Source organism: Schistocerca gregaria, chromosome 9 (assembly GCF_023897955.1).
Source record: "Schistocerca gregaria isolate iqSchGreg1 chromosome 9, iqSchGreg1.2, whole genome shotgun sequence".
Classification (NCBI taxonomy): domain Eukaryota; kingdom Metazoa; phylum Arthropoda; class Insecta; order Orthoptera; family Acrididae; genus Schistocerca; species Schistocerca gregaria.
This window is the reverse complement of record NC_064928.1, coordinates 3,438,614-3,456,103: the sequence shown is the minus strand read 5'-3', so window position 1 is coordinate 3,456,103 and position 17,490 is coordinate 3,438,614. Positions and strand designations below refer to the sequence as shown.

At 49.2% G+C, this 17,490-nt stretch overlaps 7 non-coding genes across 7 annotated transcripts; all 7 read right to left on the bottom strand.

Annotated features, from left to right (window-relative positions):
- Window positions 1-378: 378 nt before the first annotated feature.
- On the bottom strand, window positions 379-451 carry Trnat-agu (transfer RNA threonine (anticodon AGU)). The gene has a single exon. It is a non-coding gene; the product is annotated as a tRNA-Thr (tRNA).
- A 1,379-nt stretch (window positions 452-1,830) lies between these two features.
- On the bottom strand, window positions 1,831-1,903 carry Trnat-agu (transfer RNA threonine (anticodon AGU)). Its single transcript has one exon. It is a non-coding gene; the product is annotated as a tRNA-Thr (tRNA).
- A 1,379-nt stretch (window positions 1,904-3,282) lies between these two features.
- Trnat-agu (transfer RNA threonine (anticodon AGU)) lies at window positions 3,283-3,355 on the bottom strand. Its single transcript has one exon. It is a non-coding gene; the product is annotated as a tRNA-Thr (tRNA).
- Window positions 3,356-4,734: 1,379 nt separating this feature from the next.
- Window positions 4,735-4,807, bottom strand: Trnat-agu (transfer RNA threonine (anticodon AGU)). The gene has a single exon. It is a non-coding gene; the product is annotated as a tRNA-Thr (tRNA).
- Window positions 4,808-7,627: 2,820 nt separating this feature from the next.
- On the bottom strand, window positions 7,628-7,700 carry Trnat-agu (transfer RNA threonine (anticodon AGU)). Its single transcript has one exon. It is a non-coding gene; the product is annotated as a tRNA-Thr (tRNA).
- A 1,368-nt stretch (window positions 7,701-9,068) lies between these two features.
- Trnat-agu (transfer RNA threonine (anticodon AGU)) lies at window positions 9,069-9,141 on the bottom strand. Its single transcript has one exon. It is a non-coding gene; the product is annotated as a tRNA-Thr (tRNA).
- Window positions 9,142-16,328: 7,187 nt separating this feature from the next.
- On the bottom strand, window positions 16,329-16,401 carry Trnat-agu (transfer RNA threonine (anticodon AGU)). The gene has a single exon. It is a non-coding gene; the product is annotated as a tRNA-Thr (tRNA).
- Between the last annotated feature and the right edge of the window lie 1,089 nt (window positions 16,402-17,490).

Here is a 17,490-nt window from a genome sequence, read left to right as displayed (position 1 = left end):
ATAGTTCGACGTCGCGCCAAAGCGAATGAGCACAATTCGCCTACGGCTTAGGCCGCCCTCCTAGTGTGGCTGCTCGGTGTCTGCAGGCAGCGAGGGTCTGCAAGCTTCCTGTGTTCGCACCTATGTCACCTGTGCTTGCTTGTCAGAGACAGACTATCGCAAAACATACAACTCACTCCATGAATTGATTGCTACGGCATCTGTTATCAGCAGTCACAACTAACAACACCAGGAGCAGCTGACTGCACGCAAAGAATAGGAATGTGCAGTGGGATTTACGTGAACTCGGCGCAAGCTTGTATCTTCCTAGACACATCTGCTGGCTGTGAAGTATTCCACTTGCATATCAAGGTGCGCATGTAGGTGTGTTAAAAATCCTGCAGGCACTGGGTATTGATCCCAGTACCTCTCGCATACTAAGCGAGCGCTCTACCATCTGAGCTACGCCCGCCCCCCCGAAGACTAATGGTGCTACATACAGCCATATAGACGACACAGACCCTTGCACTCCCATTATTCAGCAGACAAACACTACTCTCTATGTATCCGTTAGGGTGTCTTTCAGGTTTCGTGCATTCTGTATCGAATCGTAGTTGCCAAAATGAAAGTGGCACGTATAACGTCGAAAATAGAATTCGGACACCGCTCTGAGTAAGACCAACGTGTTGTCCACCCTCTAGACTTCAATGAGGTTAAGCCGCGATACCTAAGACAGATCTGCACTCGATGACACCTCGATAACAGCCGGTCCCCACACTTACATCTTGCTCTCCTTACGTCAGTAAACATCATATCAGTCTGTGACGCTGGCTTTGCAACATCTTGCGTGCCTTTAGGTTCGCCGCGACCAACACTTACCATGCACTGACCACAAAAAATGGAGGCGCCGCCGCTTGAACCCTGGACCTTTCACATGCCAAGCGAACGCTCTACCAACTGAGCTACGCCCCATGCACGAGCAAACTGCGCTATTCCCCATTGTTTGCGACTCAGATGCGCACGGACACGATGGTTGGTTTGTTTGTAGCGGTGAAGGGAGCAGAGTACAAAGGCGCGGACCCGTTCATATACACAAAAGTTCCAAGTAGTTTCGATGCTCTGGTATTACAAATGCAAATTCCGTCTGTTTTTAACGTCTTAAATTGAAAGAGCCGTCACAAATTGCTCCGTTTTCACTCATTGTAGACAATTATACAGCACCTGAGGTAACAAACACATCTCGAGAACCATTGTGCACTACATTATTTATGCCAACTCAGTGCCTCGCTCTTTACTACTGTGTACCAATCTTGTTGTCCAACTGCAAAACACTGGGCCACAACAAGTTTCCGCGTCTCCATTGCACTGCGCATACTACGAAATGCTCCCCAAACTTGGCACTCACCCTCGCAGCCGACTTTTCCGACTTTCCACGACGCTCACGCAACGCTCACGCTAGTGACAGCATTATTTATAGTTCGACGTCGCGCCAAAGCGAAGGAGCACAATTCGCCTACGGCTTAGGCCGCCCTCCTAGTGTGGCTGCTCGGTGTCTGCAGGCAGCGAGGGTCTGCAAGCTTCCTGTGTTCGCACCTATGTCACCTGTGCTTGCTTGTCAGAGACAGACTATCGCAAAACATACAACTCACTCCATGAATTGATTGCTACGGCATCTGTTATCAGCAGTCACAACTAACAACACCAGGAGCAGCTGACTGCACGCAAAGAATAGGAATGTGCAGTGGGATTTACGTGAACTCGGCGCAAGCTTGTATCTTCCTAGACACATCTGCTGGCTGTGAAGTATTCCACTTGCATATCAAGGTGCGCATGTAGGTGTGTTAAAAATCCTGCAGGCACTGGGTATTGATCCCAGTACCTCTCGCATACTAAGCGAGCGCTCTACCATCTGAGCTACGCCCGCCCCCCCGAAGACTAATGGTGCTACATACAGCCATATAGACGACACAGACCCTTGCACTCCCATTATTCAGCAGACAAACACTACTCTCTATGTATCCGTTAGGGTGTCTTTCAGGTTTCGTGCATTCTGTATCGAATCGTAGTTGCCAAAATGAAAGTGGCACGTATAACGTCGAAAATAGAATTCGGACACCGCTCTGAGTAAGACCAACGTGTTGTCCACCCTCTAGACTTCAATGAGGTTAAGCCGCGATACCTAAGACAGATCTGCACTCGATGACACCTCGATAACAGCCGGTCCCCACACTTACATCTTGCTCTCCTTACGTCAGTATACATCATATCAGTCTGTGACGCTGGCTTTGCAACATCTTGCGTGCCTTTAGGTTCGCCGCGACCAACACTTACCATGCACTGACCACAAAAAATGGAGGCGCCGCGGCTTGAACCCTGGACCTTTCACATGCCAAGCGAACGCTCTACCAACTGAGCTACGCCCCATGCACGAGCAAACTGCGCTATTCCCCATTGTTTGCGACTCAGATGCGCACGGACACGATGGTTGGTTTGTTTGTAGCGGTGAAGGGAGCAGAATACAAAGGCGCGGACCCGTTCATATACACAAAAGTTCCAAGTAGTTTCGATGCTCTGGTATTACAAATGCAAATTCCGTCTGTTTTTAACGTCTTAAATTGAAAGAGCCGTCACAAATTGCTCCGTTTTCACTCATTGTAGACAATTATACAGCACCTGAGGTAACAAACACATCTCGAGAAACATTGTGCACTACATTATTTATGCCAACTCAGTGCCTCGCTCTTTACTACTGTGTACCAATCTTGTCGTCCAACTGCAAAACACTGGGCCACAACAAGTTTCCGCGTCTCCATTGCACTGCGCATACTACGAAATGCTCCCCAAACTTGGCACTCACATTCGCAGCCGACTTTTCCGACTTTCCACGACGCTCACGCAACGCTCACGCTAGTGACAGCATTATTTATAGTTCGACGTCGCGCCAAAGCGAAGGAGCACAATTCGCCTACGGCTTAGGCCGCCCTCCTAGTGTGGCTGCTCGGTGTCTGCAGGCAGCGAGGGTCTGCAAGCTTCCTGTGTTCGCACCTATGTCACCTGTGCTTGCTTGTCAGAGACAGACTATCGCAAAACATACAACTCACTCCATGAATTGATTGCTACGGCATCTGTTATCAGCAGTCACAACTAACAACACCAGGAGCAGCTGACTGCACGCAAAGAATAGGAATGTGCAGTGGGATTTACGTGAACTCGGCGCAAGCTTGTATCTTCCTAGACACATCTGCTGGCTGTGAAGTATTCCAGTTGCATATCAAGGTGCGCATGTAGGTGTGTTAAAAATCCTGCAGGCACTGGGTATTGATCCCAGTACCTCTCGCATACTAAGCGAGCGCTCTACCATCTGAGCTACGCCCGCCCCCCCGAAGACTAATGGTGCTACATACAGCCATATAGACGACACAGACCCTTGCACTCCCATTATTCAGCAGACAAACACTACTCTCTATGTATCCGTTAGGGTGTCTTTCAGGTTTCGTGCATTCTGTATCGAATCGTAGTTGCCAAAATGAAAGTGGCACGTATAACGTCGAAAATAGAATTCGGACACCGCTCTGAGTAAGACCAACGTGTTGTCCACCCTCTAGACTTCAATGAGGTTAAGCCGCGATACCTAAGACAGATCTGCACTCGATGACACCTCGATAACAGCCGGTCCCCACACTTACATCTTGCTCTCCTTACGTCAGTATACATCATATCAGTCTGTGACGCTGGCTTTGCAACATCTTGCGTGCCTTTAGGTTCGCCGCGACCAACACTTACCATGCACTGACCACAAAAAATGGAGGCGCCGCGGCTTGAACCCTGGACCTTTCACATGCCAAGCGAACGCTCTACCAACTGAGCTACGCCCCATGCACGAGCAAACTGCGCTATTCCCCATTGTTTGCGACTCAGATGCGCACGGACACGATGGTTGGTTTGTTTGTAGCGGTGAAGGGAGCAGAGTACAAAGGCGCGGACCCGTTCATATACACAAAAGTTCCAAGTAGTTTCGATGCTCTGGTATTACAAATGCAAATTCCATCTGTTTTTAACGTCTTAAATTGAAAGAGCCGTCACAAATTGCTCCGTTTTCACTCATTGTAGACAATTATACAGCACCTGAGGTAACAAACACATCTCGAGAACCATTGTGCACTACATTATTTATGCCAACTCAGTGCCTCGCTCTTTACTACTGTGTACCAATCTTGTCGTCCAACTGCAAAACACTGGGCCACAACAAGTTTCCGCGTCTCCATTGCACTGCGCATACTACGAAACGCTCCCCAAACTTGGCACTCACCCTCACAGCCGACTTTTCCGACTTTCCACGACGCTCACGCAACGCTCACGCTAGTGACAGCATTATTTATAGTTCGACGTCGCGCCAAAGCGAATGAGCACAATTCGCCTACGGCTTAGGCCGCCCTCCTAGTGTGGCTGCTCGGTGTCTGCAGGCAGCGAGGGTCTGCAAGCCTCCTGTGTTCGCACCTATGTCACCTGTGCTTGCTTGTCAGAGACAGACTATCGCAAAACATACAACTCACTCCATGAATTGATTGCTACGGCATCTGTTATCAGCAGTCACAACTAACAACACCAGGAGCAGCTGACTGCACGCAAAGAATAGGAATGTGCAGTGGGATTTACGTGAACTCGGCGAAAGCTTGTATCTTCCTAGACACATCTGCTGGCTGTGAAGTATTCCACTTGCATATCAAGGTGCGCATGTAGGTGTGTTAAAAATCCTGCAGGCACTGGGTATTGATCCCAGTACCTCTCGCATACTAAGCGAGCGCTCTACCATCTGAGCTACGCCCGCCCCCCCGAAGACTAATGGTGCTACATACAGCCATATAGACGACACAGACCCTTGCACTCCCATTATTCAGCAGACAAACACTACTCTCTATGTATCCGTTAGGGTGTCTTTCAGGTTTCGTGCATTCTGTATCGAATCGTAGTTGCCAAAATGAAAGTGGCACGTATAACGTCGAAAATAGAATTCGGACACCGCTCTGAGTAAGACCAACGTGTTGTCCACCCTCTAGACTTCAATGAGTTTAGGCCGCGATACCTAAGACAGATCTGCACTCGATGACACCTCGATAACAGCCGGTCCCCACACTTACATCTTGCTCTCCTTACGTCAGTAAACATCATATCAGTCTGTGACGCTGGCTTTGCAACATCTTGCGTGCCTTTAGGTTCGCCGCGACCAACACTTACCATGCACTGACCACAAAAAATGGAGGCGCCGCGGCTTGAACCCTGGACCTTTCACATGCCAAGCGAACGCTCTACCAACTGAGCTACGCCCCATGCACGAGCAAACTGCGCTATTCCCCATTGTTTGCGACTCAGATGCGCACGGACACGATGGTTGGTTTGTTTGTAGCGGTGAAGGGAGCAGAGTACAAAGGCGCGGACCCGTTCATATACACAAAAGTTCCAAGTAGTTTCGATGCTCTGGTATTACAAATGCAAATTCCGTCTGTTTTTAACGTCTTAAATTGAAAGAGCCGTCACAAATTGCTCCGTTTTCACTCATTGTAGACAATTATACAGCACCTGAGGTAACAAACACATCTCGAGAACCATTGTGCACTACATTATTTATGCCAACTCAGTGCCTCGCTCTTTACTACTGTGTACCAATCTTGTCGTCCAACTGCAAAACACTGGGCCACAACAAGTTTCCGCGTCTCCATTGCACTGCGCATACTACGAAACGCTCCCCAAACTTGGCACTCACCCTCGCAGCCGACTTTTCCGACTTTCCACGACGCTCACGCAACGCTCACGCTAGTGACAGCATTATTTATAGTTCGACGTCGCGCCAAAGCGAATGAGCACAATTCGCCTACGGCTTAGGCCGCCCTCCTAGTGTGGCTGCTCGGTGTCTGCAGGCAGCGAGGGTCTGCAAGCTTCCTGTGTTCGCACCTATGTCACCTGTGCTTGCTTGTCAGAGACAGACTATCGCAAAACATACAACTCACTCCATGAATTGATTGCTACGGCATCTGTTATCAGCAGTCACAACTAACAACACCAGGAGCAGCTGACTGCACGCAAAGAATAGGAATGTGCAGTGGGATTTACGTGAACTCGGCGCAAGCTTGTATCTTCCTAGACACATCTGCTGGCTGTGAAGTATTCCACTTGCATATCAAGGTGCGCATGTAGGTGTGTTAAAAATCCTGCAGGCACTGGGTATTGATTCCAGTACCTCTCGCATACTAAGCGAGCGCTCTACCATCTGAGCTACGCCCGCCCCCCCGAAGACTAATGGTGCTACATACAGCCATATAGACGACACAGACCCTTGCACTCCCATTATTCAGCAGACAAACACTACTCTCTATGTATCCGTTAGGGTGTCTTTCAGGTTTCGTGCATTCTGTATCGAATCGTAGTTGCCAAAATGAAAGTGGCACGTATAACGTCGAAAATAGAATTCGGACACCGCTCTGAGTAAGACCAACGTGTTGTCCACCCTCTAGACTTCAATGAGGTTAAGCCGCGATACCTAAGACAGATCTGCACTCGATGACACCTCGATAACAGCCGGTCCCCACACTTACATCTTGCTCTCCTTACGTCAGTATACATCATATCAGTCTGTGACGCTGGCTTTGCAACATCTTGCGTGCCTTTAGGTTCGCCGCGACCAACACTTACCATGCACTGACCACAAAAAATGGACGCGCCGCGGCTTGAACCCTGGACCTTTCACATGCCAAGCGAACGCTCTACCAACTGAGCTACGCCCCATGCACGAGCAAACTGCGCTATTCCCCATTGTTTGCGACTCAGATGCGCACGGACACGATGGTTGGTTTGTTTGTAGCGGTGAAGGGAGCAGAGTACAAAGGCGCGGACCCGTTCATATACACAAAAGTTCCAAGTAGTTTCGATGCTCTGGTATTACAAATGCAAATTCCGTCTGTTTTTAACGTCTTAAATTGAAAGAGCCGTCACAAATTGCTCCGTTTTCACTCATTGTAGACAATTATACAGCACCTGAGGTAACAAACACATCTCGAGAACCATTGTGCACTACATTATTTATGCCAACTCAGTGCCTCGCTCTTTACTACTGTGTACCAATCTTGTCGTCCAACTGCAAAACACTGGGCCACAACAAGTTTCCGCGTCTCCATTGCACTGCGCATACTACGAAACGCTCCCCAAACTTGGCACTCACCCTCGCAGCCGACTTTTCCGACTTTCCACGACGCTCACGCTAGTGACAGCATTATTTATAGTTCGACGTCGCGCCAAAGCGAATGAGCACAATTCGCCTACGGCTTAGGCCGCCCTCCTAGTGTGGCTGCTCGGTGTCTGCAGGCAGCGAGGGTCTGCAAGCTTCCTGTGTTCGCACCTATGTCACCTGTGCTTGCTTGTCAGAGACAGACTATCGCAAAACATACAACTCACTCCATGAATTGATTGCTACGGCATCTGTTATCAGCAGTCACAACTAACAACACCAGGAGCAGCTGACTGCACGCAAAGAATAGGAATGTGCAGTGGGATTTACGTGAACTCGGCGCAAGCTTGTATCTTCCTAGACACATCTGCTGGCTGTGAAGTATTCCAGTTGCATATCAAGGTGCGCATGTAGGTGTGTTAAAAATCCTGCAGGCACTGGGTATTGATCCCAGTACCTCTCGCATACTAAGCGAGCGCTCTACCATCTGAGCTACGCCCGCCCCCCCGAAGACTAATGGTGCTACATACAGCCATATAGACGACACAGACCCTTGCACTCCCATTATTCAGCAGACAAACACTACTCTCTATGTATCCGTTAGGGTGTCTTTCAGGTTTCGTGCATTCTGTATCGAATCGTAGTTGCCAAAATGAAAGTGGCACGTATAACGTCGAAAATAGAATTCGGACACCGCTCTGAGTAAGACCAACGTGTTGTCCACCCTCTAGACTTCAATGAGTTTAGGCCGCGATACCTAAGACAGATCTGCACTCGATGACACCTCGATAACAGCCGGTCCCCACACTTACATCTTGCTCTCCTTACGTCAGTAAACATCATATCAGTCTGTGACGCTGGCTTTGCAACATCTTGCGTGCCTTTAGGTTCGCCGCGACCAACACTTACCATGCACTGACCACAAAAAATGGAGGCGCCGCGGTTTGAACCCTGGACCTTTCACATGCCAAGCGAACGCTCTACCAACTGAGCTACGCCCCATGCACGAGCAAACTGCGCTATTCCCCATTGTTTGCGACTCAGATGCGCACGGACACGATGGTTGGTTTGTTTGTAGCGGTGAAGGGAGCAGAGTACAAAGGCGCGGACCCGTTCGTATACACAAAAGTTCCAAGTAGTTTCGATGCTCTGGTATTACAAATGCAAATTCCGTCTGTTTTTAACGTCTTAAATTGAAAGAGCCGTCACAAATTGCTCCGTTTTCACTCATTGTAGACAATTATACAGCACCTGAGGTAACAAACACATCTCGAGAACCATTGTGCACTACATTATTTATGCCAACTCAGTGCCTCGCTCTTTACTACTGTGTACCAATCTTGTCGTCCAACTGCAAAACACTGGGCCACAACAAGTTTCCGCGTCTCCATTGCACTGCGCATACTACGAAACGCTCCCCAAACTTGGCACTCACCCTCGCAGCCGACTTTTCCGACTTTCCACGACGCTCACGCTAGTGACAGCATTATTTATAGTTCGACGTCGCGCCAAAGCGAATGAGCACAATTCGCCTACGGCTTAGGCCGCCCTCCTAGTGTGGCTGCTCGGTGTCTGCAGGCAGCGAGGGTCTGCAAGCTTCCTGTGTTCGCACCTATGTCACCTGTGCTTGCTTGTCAGAGACAGACTATCGCAAAACATACAACTCACTCCATGAATTGATTGCTACGGCATCTGTTATCAGCAGTCACAACTAACAACACCAGGAGCAGCTGACTGCACGCAAAGAATAGGAATGTGCAGTGGGATTTACGTGAACTCGGCGAAAGCTTGTATCTTCCTAGACACATCTGCTGGCTGTGAAGTATTCCACTTGCATATCAAGGTGCGCATGTAGGTGTGTTAAAAATCCTGCAGGCACTGGGTATTGATCCCAGTACCTCTCGCATACTAAGCGAGCGCTCTACCATCTGAGCTACGCCCGCCCCCCCCAAAGACTAATGGTGCTACATACAGCCATATAGACGACACAGACCCTTGCACTCCCATTATTCAGCAGACAAACACTACTCTCTATGTATCCGTTAGGGTGTCTTTCAGGTTTCGTGCATTCTGTATCGAATCGTAGTTGCCAAAATGAAAGTGGCACGTATAACGTCGAAAATAGAATTCGGACACCGCTCTGAGTAAGACCAACGTGTTGTCCACCCTCTAGACTTCAATGAGGTTAAGCCGCGATACCTAAGACAGATCTGCACTCGATGACACCTCGATAACAGCCGGTCCCCACACTTACATCTTGCTCTCCTTACGTCAGTATACATCATATCAGTCTGTGACGCTGGCTTTGCAACATCTTGCGTGCCTTTAGGTTCGCCGCGACCAACACTTACCATGCACTGACCACAAAAAATGGACGCGCCGCGGCTTGAACCCTGGACCTTTCACATGCCAAGCGAACGCTCTACCAACTGAGCTACGCCCCATGCACGAGCAAACTGCGCTATTCCCCATTGTTTGCGACTCAGATGCGCACGGACACGATGGTTGGTTTGTTTGTAGCGGTGAAGGGAGCAGAGTACAAAGGCGCGGACCCGTTCATATACACAAAAGTTCCAAGTAGTTTCGATGCTCTGGTATTACAAATGCAAATTCCGTCTGTTTTTAACGTCTTAAATTGAAAGAGCCGTCACAAATTGCTCCGTTTTCACTCATTGTAGACAATTATACAGCACCTGAGGTAACAAACACATCTCGAGAACCATTGTGCACTACATTATTTATGCCAACTCAGTGCCTCGCTCTTTACTACTGTGTACCAATCTTGTCGTCCAACTGCAAAACACTGGGCCACAACAAGTTTCCGCGTCTCCATTGCACTGCGCATACTACGAAACGCTCCCCAAACTTGGCACTCACCCTCGCAGCCGACTTTTCCGACTTTCCACGACGCTCACGCAACGCTCACGCTAGTGACAGCATTATTTATAGTTCGACGTCGCGCCAAAGCGAATGAGCACAATTCGCCTACGGCTTAGGCCGCCCTCCTAGTGTGGCTGCTCGGTGTCTGCAGGCAGCGAGGGTCTGCAAGCTTCCTGTGTTCGCACCTATGTCACCTGTGCTTGCTTGTCAGAGACAGACTATCGCAAAACATACAACTCACTCCATGAATTGATTGCTACGGCATCTGTTATCAGCAGTCACAACTAACAACACCAGGAGCAGCTGACTGCACGCAAAGAATAGGAATGTGCAGTGGGATTTACGTGAACTCGGCGCAAGCTTGTATCTTCCTAGACACATCTGCTGGCTGTGAAGTATTCCACTTGCATATCAAGGTGCGCATGTAGGTGTGTTAAAAATCCTGCAGGCACTGGGTATTGATTCCAGTACCTCTCGCATACTAAGCGAGCGCTCTACCATCTGAGCTACGCCCGCCCCCCCGAAGACTAATGGTGCTACATACAGCCATATAGACGACACAGACCCTTGCACTCCCATTATTCAGCAGACAAACACTACTCTCTATGTATCCGTTAGGGTGTCTTTCAGGTTTCGTGCATTCTGTATCGAATCGTAGTTGCCAAAATGAAAGTGGCACGTATAACGTCGAAAATAGAATTCGGACACCACTCTGAGTAAGACCAACGTGTTGTCCACCCTCTAGACTTCAATGAGGTTAAGCCGCGATACCTAAGACAGATCTGCACTCGATGACACCTCGATAACAGCCGGTCCCCACACTTACATCTTGCTCTCCTTACGTCAGTATACATCATATCAGTCTGTGACGCTGGCTTTGCAACATCTTGCGTGCCTTTAGGTTCGCCGCGACCAACACTTACCATGCACTGACCACAAAAAATGGAGGCGCCGCGGCTTGAACCCTGGACCTTTCACATGCCAAGCGAACGCTCTACCAACTGAGCTACGCCCATGCACGAGCAAACTGCGCTATTCCCCATTGTTTGCGACTCAGATGCGCACGGACACGATGGTTGGTTTGTTTGTAGCGGTGAAGGGAGCAGAGTACAAAGGCGCGGACCCGTTCATATACACAAAAGTTCCAAGTAGTTTCGATGCTCTGGTATTACAAATGCAAATTCCGTCTGTTTTTAACGTCTTAAATTGAAAGAGCCGTCACAAATTGCTCCGTTTTCACTCATTGTAGACAATTATACAGCACCTGAGGTAACAAACACATCTCGAGAACCATTGTGCACTACATTATTTATGCCAACTCAGTGCCTCGCTCTTTACTACTGTGTACCAATCTTGTCGTCCAACTGCAAAACACTGGGCCACAACAAGTTTCCGCGTCTCCATTGCACTGCGCATACTACGAAACGCTCCCCAAACTTGGCACTCACCCTCGCAGCCGACTTTTCCGACTTTCCACGACGCTCACGCAACGCTCACGCTAGTGACAGCATTATTTATAGTTCGACGTCGCGCCAAAGCGAATGAGCACAATTCGCCTACGGCTTAGGCCGCCCTCCTAGTGTGGCTGCTCGGTGTCTGCAGGCAGCGAGGGTCTGCAAGCTTCCTGTGTTCGCACCTATGTCACCTGTGCTTGCTTGTCAGAGACAGACTATCGCAAAACATACAACTCACTCCATGAATTGATTGCTACGGCATCTGTTATCAGCAGTCACAACTAACAACACCAGGAGCAGCTGACTGCACGCAAAGAATAGGAATGTGCAGTGGGATTTACGTGAACTCGGCGCAAGCTTGTATCTTCCTAGACACATCTGCTGGCTGTGAAGTATTCCACTTGCATATCAAGGTGCGCATGTAGGTGTGTTAAAATTCCTGCAGGCACTGGGTATTGATCCCAGTACCATTCGCATACTAAGCGAGCGCTCTACCATCTGAGCTACGCCCGCCCCCCAGTAGACTAATGGTGCTACATACAGCCATATAGACGACACAGACCCTTGCACTCCCATTATTCAGCAGACAAACACTACTCTCTATGTATCCGTTAGGGTGTCTTTCAGGTTTCGTGCATTCTGTATCGAATCGTAGTTGCCAAAATGAAAGTGGCACGTATAACGTCGAAAATAGAATTCGGACACCGCTCTGAGTAAGACCAACGTGTTGTCCACCCTCTAGACTTCAATGAGGTTAAGCCGCGATACCTAAGACAGATCTGCACTCGATGACACCTCGATAACAGCCGGTCCCCACACTTACATCTTGCTCTCCTTACGTCAGTATACATCATATCAGTCTGTGACGCTGGCTTTGCAACATCTTGCGTGCCTTTAGGTTCGCCGCGACCAACACTTACCATGCACTGACCACAAAAAATGGAGGCGCCGCGGCTTGAACCCTGGACCTTTCACATGCCAAGCGAACGCTCTACCAACTGAGCTACGCCCCATGCACGAGCAAACTGCGCTATTCCCCATTGTTTGCGACTCAGATGCGCACGGACACGATGGTTGGTTTGTTTGTAGCGGTGAAGGGAGCAGAGTACAAAGGCGCGGACCCGTTCATATACACAAAAGTTCCAAGTAGTTTCGATGCTCTGGTATTACAAATGCAAATTCCGTCTGTTTTTAACGTCTTAAATTGAAAGAGCCGTCACAAATTGCTCCGTTTTCACTCATTGTAGACAATTATACAGCACCTGAGGTAACAAACACATCTCGAGAACCATTGTGCACTACATTATTTATGCCAACTCAGTGCCTCGCTCTTTACTACTGTGTACCAATCTTGTCGTCCAACTGCAAAACACTGGGCCACAACAAGTTTCCGCGTCTCCATTGCACTGCGCATACTACGAAACGCTCCCCAAACTTGGCACTCACCCTCGCAGCCGACTTTTCCGACTTTCCACGACGCTCACGCAACGCTCACGCTAGTGACAGCATTATTTATAGTTCGACGTCGCGCCAAAGCGAATGAGCACAATTCGCCTACGGCTTAGGCCGCCCTCCTAGTGTGGCTGCTCGGTGTCTGCAGGCAGCGAGGGTCTGCAAGCTTCCTGTGTTCGCACCTATGTCACCTGTGCTTGCTTGTCAGAGACAGACTATCGCAAAACATACAACTCACTCCATGAATTGATTGCTACGGCATCTGTTATCAGCAGTCACAACTAACAACACCAGGAGCAGCTGACTGCACGCAAAGAATAGGAATGTGCAGTGGGATTTACGTGAACTCGGCGCAAGCTTGTATCTTCCTAGACACATCTGCTGGCTGTGAAGTATTCCACTTGCATATCAAGGTGCGCATGTAGGTGTGTTAAAAATCCTGCAGGCACTGGGTATTGATTCCAGTACCTCTCGCATACTAAGCGAGCGCTCTACCATCTGAGCTACGCCCGCCCCCCCGAAGACTAATGGTGCTACATACAGCCATATAGACGACACAGACCCTTGCACTCCCATTATTCAGCAGACAAACACTACTCTCTATGTATCCGTTAGGGTGTCTTTCAGGTTTCGTGCATTCTGTATCGAATCGTAGTTGCCAAAATGAAAGTGGCACGTATAACGTCGAAAATAGAATTCGGACACCACTCTGAGTAAGACCAACGTGTTGTCCACCCTCTAGACTTCAATGAGGTTAAGCCGCGATACCTAAGACAGATCTGCACTCGATGACACCTCGATAACAGCCGGTCCCCACACTTACATCTTGCTCTCCTTACGTCAGTATACATCATATCAGTCTGTGACGCTGGCTTTGCAACATCTTGCGTGCCTTTAGGTTCGCCGCGACCAACACTTACCATGCACTGACCACAAAAAATGGAGGCGCCGCGGCTTGAACCCTGGACCTTTCACATGCCAAGCGAACGCTCTACCAACTGAGCTACGCCCCATGCACGAGCAAACTGCGCTATTCCCCATTGTTTGCGACTCAGATGCGCACGGACACGATGGTTGGTTTGTTTGTAGCGGTGAAGGGAGCAGAATACAAAGGCGCGGACCCGTTCATATACACAAAAGTTCCAAGTAGTTTCGATGCTCTGGTATTACAAATGCAAATTCCGTCTGTTTTTAACGTCTTAAATTGAAAGAGCCGTCACAAATTGCTCCGTTTTCACTCATTGTAGACAATTATACAGCACCTGAGGTAACAAACACATCTCGAGAACCATTGTGCACTACATTATTTATGCCAACTCAGTGCCTCGCTCTTTACTACTGTGTACCAATCTTGTCGTCCAACTGCAAAACACTGGGCCACAACAAGTTTCCGCGTCTCCATTGCACTGCGCATACTACGAAACGCTCCCCAAACTTGGCACTCACCCTCGCAGCCGACTTTTCCGACTTTCCACGACGCTCACGCAACGCTCACGCTAGTGACAGCATTATTTATAGTTCGACGTCGCGCCAAAGCGAATGAGCACAATTCGCCTACGGCTTAGGCCGCCCTCCTAGTGTGGCTGCTCGGTGTCTGCAGGCAGCGAGGGTCTGCAAGCTTCCTGTGTTCGCACCTATGTCACCTGTGCTTGCTTGTCAGAGACAGACTATCGCAAAACATACAACTCACTCCATGAATTGATTGCTACGGCATCTGTTATCAGCAGTCACAACTAACAACACCAGGAGCAGCTGACTGCACGCAAAGAATAGGAATGTGCAGTGGGATTTACGTGAACTCGGCGCAAGCTTGTATCTTCCTAGACACATCTGCTGGCTGTGAAGTATTCCACTTGCATATCAAGGTGCGCATGTAGGTGTGTTAAAATTCCTGCAGGCACTGGGTATTGATCCCAGTACCATTCGCATACTAAGCGAGCGCTCTACCATCTGAGCTACGCCCGCCCCCCAGTAGACTAATGGTGCTACATACAGCCATATAGACGACACAGACCCTTGCACTCCCATTATTCAGCAGACAAACACTACTCTCTATGTATCCGTTAGGGTGTCTTTCAGGTTTCGTGCATTCTGTATCGAATCGTAGTTGCCAAAATGAAAGTGGCACGTATAACGTCGAAAATAGAATTCGGACACCGCTCTGAGTAAGACCAACGTGTTGTCCACCCTCTAGACTTCAATGAGGTTAAGCCGCGATACCTAAGACAGATCTGCACTCGATGACACCTCGATAACAGCCGGTCCCCACACTTACATCTTGCTCTCCTTACGTCAGTATACATCATATCAGTCTGTGACGCTGGCTTTGCAACATCTTGCGTGCCTTTAGGTTCGCCGCGACCAACACTTACCATGCACTGACCACAAAAAATGGAGGCGCCGCGGCTTGAACCCTGGACCTTTCACATGCCAAGCGAACGCTCTACCAACTGAGCTACACCCCATGCACGAGCAAACTGCGCTATTCCCCATTGTTTGCGACTCAGATGCGCACGGACACGATGGTTGGTTTGTTTGTAGCGGTGAAGGGAGCAGAGTACAAAGGCGCGGACCCGTTCATATACACAAAAGTTCCAAGTAGTTTCGATGCTCTGGTATTACAAATGCAAATTCCGTCTGTTTTTAACGTCTTAAATTGAAAGAGCCGTCACAAATTGCTCCGTTTTCACTCATTGTAGACAATTATACAGCACCTGAGGTAACAAACACATCTCGAGAACCATTGTGCACTACATTATTTATGCCAACTCAGTGCCTCGCTCTTTACTACTGTGTACCAATCTTGTCGTCCAACTGCAAAACACTGGGCCACAACAAGTTTCCGCGTCTCCATTGCACTGCGCATACTACGAAACGCTCCCCAAACTTGGCACTCACCCTCGCAGCCGACTTTTCCGACTTTCCACGACGCTCACGCAACGCTCACGCTAGTGACAGCATTATTTATAGTTCGACGTCGCGCCAAAGCGAATGAGCACAATTCGCCTACGGCTTAGGCCGCCCTCCTAGTGTGGCTGCTCGGTGTCTGCAGGCAGCGAGGGTCTGCAAGCTTCCTGTGTTCGCACCTATGTCACCTGTGCTTGCTTGTCAGAGACAGACTATCGCAAAACATACAACTCACTCCATGAATTGATTGCTACGGCATCTGTTATCAGCAGTCACAACTAACAACACCAGGAGCAGCTGACTGCACGCAAAGAATAGGAATGTGCAGTGGGATTTACGTGAACTCGGCGCAAGCTTGTATCTTCCTAGACACATCTGCTGGCTGTGAAGTATTCCACTTGCATATCAAGGTGCGCATGTAGGTGTGTTAAAAATCCTGCAGGCACTGGGTATTGATCCCAGTACCTCTCGCATACTAAGCGAGCGCTCTACCATCTGAGCTACGCCCGCCCCCCCGAAGACTAATGGTGCTACATACAGCCATATAGACGACACAGACCCTTGCACTCCCATTATTCAGCAGACAAACACTACTCTCTATGTATCCGTTAGGGTGTCTTTCAGGTTTCGTGCATTCTGTATCGAATCGTAGTTGCCAAAATGAAAGTGGCACGTATAACGTCGAAAATAGAATTCGGACACCGCTCTGAGTAAGACCAACGTGTTGTCCACCCTCTAGACTTCAATGAGGTTAAGCCGCGATACCTAAGACAGATCTGCACTCGATGACACCTCGATAACAGCCGGTCCCCACACTTACATCTTGCTCTCCTTACGTCAGTATACATCATATCAGTCTGTGACGCTGGCTTTGCAACATCTTGCGTGCCTTTCGGTTCGCCGCGACCAACACTTACCATGCACTGACCACAAAAAATGGACGCGCCGCGGCTTGAACCCTGGACCTTTCACATGCCAAGCGAACGCTCTACCAACTGAGCTACGCCCCATGCACGAGCAAACTGCGCTATTCCCCATTGTTTGCGACTCAGATGCGCACGGACACGATGGTTGGTTTGTTTGTAGTGGTGAAGGGAGCAGAGTACAAAGGCGCGGACCCGTTCATATACACAAAAGTTCCAAGTAGTTTCGATGCTCTGGTATTACAAATGCAAATTCCGTCTGTTTTTAACGTCTTAAATTGAAAGAGCCGTCACAAATTGCTCCGTTTTCACTCATTGTAGACAATTATACAGCACCTGAGGTAACAAACACATCTCGAGAACCATTGTGCACTACATTATTTATGCCAACTCAGTGCCTCGCTCTTTACTACTGTGTACCAATCTTGTCGTCCAACTGCAAAACACTGGGCCACAACAAGTTTCCGCGTCTCCATTGCACTGCGCATACTACGAAACGCTCCCCAAACTTGGCACTCACCCTCGCAGCCGACTTTTCCGACTTTCCACGACGCTCACGCTAGTGACAGCATTATTTATAGTTCGACGTCGCGCCAAAGCGAATGAGCACAATTCGCCTACGGCTTAGGCCGCCCTCCTAGTGTGGCTGCTCGGTGTCTGCAGGCAGCGAGGGTCT